General features: G+C 54.5%; 1 pseudogene; it reads right to left on the bottom strand.

The window, feature by feature from the left end:
- Positions 1–224: 224 nt before the first annotated feature.
- LOC147119435 (uncharacterized) lies at positions 225–1423 on the bottom strand (annotated as a pseudogene).
- Between the last annotated feature and the right edge of the window lie 4578 nt (positions 1424–6001).

The raw sequence follows: 6001 nt of genomic DNA, 5'->3' as shown, positions 1-6001 counted from the left end.
TGCTGTCAGTGAAGGGAGACGAGAAAGACCAAAGTGCCGTTTGCCACTCTCAGTGTGGCCCTGAAGGACTGTCCAGGCTGAAGTTTTGTTCCCGCTGTATGATCCTCCCCCAGATTGTCCTTTCTGAGCTCCAGCCAGGTGATGCTAAACACTCAGGTGGGCAAGAAGAAAATCTACAACAATGTGTTTAAAATGAAGCTGATTTATTTGACATCTATCCAGAGTGTTAAACTCTAGCCAGGTTACAGGAATTATTAACATCAGCAGAAACAAACCCCAACTGTCAGAATGAACATGGTTCAGTCCTGGATGTGATTAACAGCAGCAATAACGGCAGAATCCAACCTCTGCAGTCACTTGTGAACTCGCTGGTTTGTCAGCAGGTTGGATGACTGAGTGAATCCCTTCCCACACTCAGGGCAGGTGAATGGCCTCTCCCCAGTGTGAACTTGCTGGTGTCTCAGCAGGGTGGATGACTGAGCAAATCCCTTCCCACACACGGAGCAGGTGAACGGCCTCACCCCAGTGTGAACTCGCTGGTGTGTCAGCAGGGTGATGGAATGCGTGAATCCCTTCCCACATACGGAGCAGGTGAATGGCCTCTCCCCAGTGTGAGTGCGCTGGTGTACAGTGAGCTCAGATGATCGCCTGAACCCAGTCCCACAGTGAGAGCACCTGAACGGTCTCTCGTCAGTGTGAACACTTTGATGGTACATCAGATCCCAGGAAGTTTTATAGCACTTCCCACATTCCAAGCATTTAAAAGGTCTCTCGTCAGTGTGAACTCACTGGTGTGTCAGCAGGGTGGATGACTGAGTGAATCCCTTCCCACATATGGAGCAGGTGAATGGCCTCTCCCCAGTGTGAACTCGCTGGTGTGTCAGCAGGGTGGATGACTGAGCGAATCCCTTCCCACATACGGAGCAGGAGAACGGCCTCTCCCCAGTGTGAACTCGCTAGTGTATCAGCAGGTCGGATGACTGAGTGAATCCCTTCCCACACACAGGACAGGAGAACGGCCTCTCTCCGGTGTGAACTCGCTGGGGTCTCAGTAGGTGGGATGACTGAGTGAATCCCTTCCCACACTCAGAGCAGGTGAACGGCTTCTCCCTGGTGTGAATGCGCTTGTGTGTTGATAGGCCAGATGATTGGCTGAAGCCTTGTCCACACACAGAACACGTGTACGGTTTCTCCCCACTGTGAACGATGCTTTTTGCTTCCATATTCAAAGGCCGATGATATTCAGTTCCTGATGAATCGAGTGACTGTCAGATCTTGAAGTGATGTGTGGTTTGAGTTTCCCGTCTGCAAATCCTCCCCTTCTAATACTCTGTAAAATTAATTTAAAGCAGGGAGCATGAGATAGAACCCACTAAAGAGGCAGGTTGTGAAGTTGAGCTCAATGAAGCTGTGTGGTAAACCACTGTTGTTCACTGTTGTTCACTCCACTGTTGTTCACTTCACTGTTGTTCACTCTTGCCCATTGTTGTACCTGTCTGTGCATGCCTCAGCTGGCTCCGCCCCTGGCTCCACCCATATGCCCTGGTATAAAGGTGGCTGCTCTGCAGTTCCCCAGGCATTCAGGACCGGTCGACCACTAGAGGCATGCCTTCGTTCTTTAGCTAATAAAAGCCTGTTTGTTACTCTCTTAACTTCCAGTCTTTCTCAGTAATTGATAGCGCATCAATTTTATTAGCTAAACTTTTTTTCGATGGAACAAATCCTCAAACCAGCACGCCTGGAACTAAACCCTCAAGAGGCGGATTCATCTACCAAGTTCGCACACTGGCTGCGATGCTTCAAATTTTACATAGAAGCCTCCGTCGAAACTGTTCAAAACGATGGCGACAAACTAAAAATTCTGACCTCCAAGGTGAACCACCAAGCTTATTCGCTCATCCAAGATGCGGCTACCTACAAGGGTGCTTTCGACCTCCTTAAAGAACAGTACGCACGCCCGGTAAATGAGGTTTACGCCAGACACCTCCTGGGGAATTGATGGAGGTATACCTACGGGCGCTGAAGGTGCTCGGCTGGGCCTGCAAATGTAAAGAGGTGTCGGCCGCGGTGTACACGGAGGAACTTGTCCGGGACGCCTTCGTCGCGGGCCTCAGGTCCAACTACACCCGGCAGAGACTGTTGGAGCAGGGCGAACTCGACCTGAAGAAGGCCACGGCCCTCGCTCTCTCGCTAGACGTGGCCCACCGGAATATGGATGCCTACTCCCCTGACCGCGCGGCCGTATCGTGGATGGCGCGGGCGCCGCCATCCTGGGACACGGTAGGACCGCCACCCTGCGCCGCGCCACCCCCGTCACATCCCGCCAACAGCCCAACTTCTGCAGCGATGTCCCGGGGCCCGAAGTGTTACTTCTGTGGCCAAGCCAAACACCCCAGAGCGCGCTGCCCGGCAAAAAACGCTACTTGCTCTGGTTGTGGGAAGAAAGGGCACTACGCCAGCGTCTGCAAGGCTAAACCTACCCCAAACTCCAGCAGTGCCGCGTGTGGGCCGAGCGGGCCACCATCTTGGACACCGCCATCTTGGACGCCATCTTGTACGCCTCCAGCCGCGTGTGGATCATGGGCGCCGCCATCTTGGATGCCATCTTGGACGCCTTCGACCATGGGTGATCCGTTCCGGCCGCCATTTTTGCAATGGGCCCCCGACTCACCCACTGCCTCACCTGATGACTGCAGCGACATGCCTGACCCTACGCTGGCCTCCGTTACACTGGACCAATCTAGACCTCACCAACTCGCCAGGTCCATGATGGACATTAAGGTAAACGGCCGCGCCACGACCTGCCTTTTCGACTGCAGGAGCACGGAGAGCTTTATCCACCCCGACACGGTGCGGCGTTACTCTCTCCCGGTCCTGCCAGCGTGCCACCGGGTCTCTATGGCCTCCAAGTCCCATTCAGCGGACGTCGGCGGCTACTGCGTGGTGACCCTTTCGGTGAGGGGCACAGAGTACAGAAACTTTAAACTGCTTGTCCTGCCCCATCTCTGCGCTGCCGTTCTACTGGGGTTGGATTTTCAGTGCCACCTTAAGAGTGTCACGATGGCGTACGGTGGACCCCTTCCCCCACTCACAGTCTGCAACCAGCAGTTTTCAAATTGCCCGCCGCACACCTTTTGCTGCCTCGCCACGCTTAAAGTCACCCCCCCCCGTTGTTCGCTAACCTCGCCCACGACTGTAAGCCCATCGCCACCAAAAGCAGGCGATACAGCGCTGGTGACAGAGTTTTTATTAAATCTGAGGTGGAGCGGCTCCTGAAGGAGGGGATTATTGAAGCTAGCACCAGCCCCTGGCGAGCCCAGGTTGTGGTCATCAAGACCGGCGAGAAGCAGCGCCTGGTCATTGACTACAGCCAAACAATTAATCGATATACCCAACTGGACGCATACCCCCTCCCCCGCATATCTGATATGGTCAATCAGATCACACAATACCGCATATTCTCCACCATTGACCTTAAGTCAGCATATCACCAACTCCCTATCCGCTATGAGGACCGCCAGTATACTGCCTTCGAGGCAAACGGCCGCCTCTACCACTTCCTTCGGGTTCCCTTCGGCATCACCAACGGGGTCTCTGTTTTCCAAAGGGAGATGGACCGGATGGTCGACCAGAATGCATTGCAGGCCACTTTTCCCTACCTGGACAATGTGACCATCTGCGGCCATGACCTGCAGGACCATGACGCCAACCTCGACAAATTCCTCCGCACTGCCCAACTCCTAATCCTTACGTACAAGGAGAAGTGCATATTCCGCACAACCCGCCTCGCTATCCTTGGCTGTGTTGTGGAACACGAAGTCATCGGCCCCGACCCCGACCGGATGCGTCCCCTTATGGACCTTCCCCTGCCCCACTGCCTCAAGGCCCTGAAGAGATGCCTGGGGTTTTTCTCCTACTACGCCCAGTGGGTCCCTAATTATGCAGACAAAGCCCGTCCACTTATCAAGTCCACCTCTTTTCCCCTGGCGGCAGAGGCCTGCTTAGCCTTCCACCATATCAAAGAGGACATTGCTAAAGCCACCATGCATGCGGTGGACGAGTCCATCCCCTTCCAGGTGGCGAGCGATGCGTCCGACTTTGCCCTGACCGCTACCCTTAACCAGGCGGGAAGGCCCGTGGCCTTCTTTTCACGAACCCCCAAGGCTCCGAAATCAGACACTCCTCTGTCGAAAAGGAGGCCCAGGCCATTGTGGAAGCTGTGCGACATTGGAGGCATTACCTGGCCGGAAAACGATTCACCCTACTCACTGACCAGCGTTCAGTTGCTTTTATGTTTAATAACAAGCAGAGGGGCAAAATCAAAAACGACAAGATTTTGAGGTGGAGAATTGAACTTTCCACCTACAATTACGATATCTTGTACCGGCCCGGGAAACTCAATGAGCCCCCGGACGCTCTATCGCGAGGTACATGTGCCAACACACAGGTTGATAGACTGCGGGCCCTTCACAATGGCCTCTGCCACCCGGGGGTCACCAGGTTCTTCCATTTCATCAAGGCCCGCAACCTGCCTTACTCCATCGAGGAGGTCAGGACCATGACCAGGAACTGCCAAGTCTGTGCCGAGTGCAAACCGTACTTTTATAGGCCAGACAGAGCACACCTGATAAAAGCCACTCGCCCCTTTGAGCGCCTGAGCGTCGATTTTAAAGGGCCCCTCCCCTCCTCTGACCGCAACGCGTACTTCCTCACTATCATCGACGAGTACTCCCGTTTTCCGTTTGCCATCCCCTGCCCAGACATGACCAGTGCTACGGTCATTAAATGCCTGAACGACCTCTTCGCCTTGTTCGGTTTTCCCAGCTATATCCATAGCGACCGGGGCTCATCGTTTATGAGCGACGAACTCCGCCAGTACCTGCTCGTGAGAGGTATTGCCACGAGCAGGACCACCAGCTACAACCCCCGGGGGAACGGACAGGTAGAAAGAGAGAACGCGACAGTTTGGAAGGCCGCCCTGCTAGCCTTAAAATCTAAGGGCCTTCCAACCTCCCGCTGGCAGGATGTCCTCCCCGATGCGCTCCACTCCATTCGGTCACTGCTCTGTACTACCACTAACGCCACCCCTCACGAAAAAATGTTCGTCTTCCCAAGGAAGTCCACATCGGGGATCTCGCTACCACCATGGCTGATGTCTCCAGGGCCCGTCCTACTTCGGAAGCACGTGAGGACCCATAAAACGGCCCCCCTGGTTGAGAGGGTCAACCTCCTCCACGCCAACCCTCAGTATGCCTACGTTGCGTACCCGGACGGGCGGGAGGACACAGTCTCCATACGAGACCTCGCACCCTCGGGGGCCCCTGAAACCAACATCACCCACTACCCACTACCATTGCCCTTCACCGCTACCCACAATGCACTGGCGGCAACGGACCCATACCTAACCCCTGTAGACGGCACGCCGTGGCCCTGTGACCCATCATTGATCACCAACCAACTCAACACCCATGAGGACGACACGCCAGTGCTCCGGCCCACGCGGGACTCGGCGTCGGAAGCTGCACCGCCTCAGCCGTCGCCACGACGATCACGACGGCATACAAGACCCCCAGACTTAATTATACGAACTTTTAATACACTTCACCCCGTCTGACTCATTTTTAAGCAAGGGGTGAATGTGGTAAACCACTGTTGTTCACTTCACTGTTGTTCACTCTTGCCCATTGTTGTACCTGTCTGTGCATGCCTCAGCTGGCTCCGCCCCTGGCTCCACCCATATGCCCTGCTATAAAGGCGGCTGCTCTGCAGTTCCCCAGGCATTCAGGACCGGTCGACCACTAGAGGCATGCCTTTGTTCTTTAGCTAATAAAAGCCTGTTTGTTACTCTCTTAACTTCCAGTCTTTCTCAGTAATTGATAGTGCATCAAGCTGGTAATGTGTGGGGCCGGCACTAGAAAAAAGTGACCATGAAAGCTGCCGGATTGTTGTAAAATCCCACTGGTTCACTAATGTCCTTCAGGGAAGGGAATCTGCCACCTGG

This window comes from Somniosus microcephalus, chromosome 4 (assembly GCF_052327205.1).
Source record: "Somniosus microcephalus isolate GS21.2 chromosome 4, FLI_Smic_1.0, whole genome shotgun sequence".
Lineage (NCBI taxonomy): Eukaryota > Metazoa > Chordata > Chondrichthyes > Squaliformes > Somniosidae > Somniosus > Somniosus microcephalus.
The sequence above is the reverse complement of the archived record's forward strand: the minus strand, read 5'-3'. Positions and strand labels throughout refer to the sequence as shown.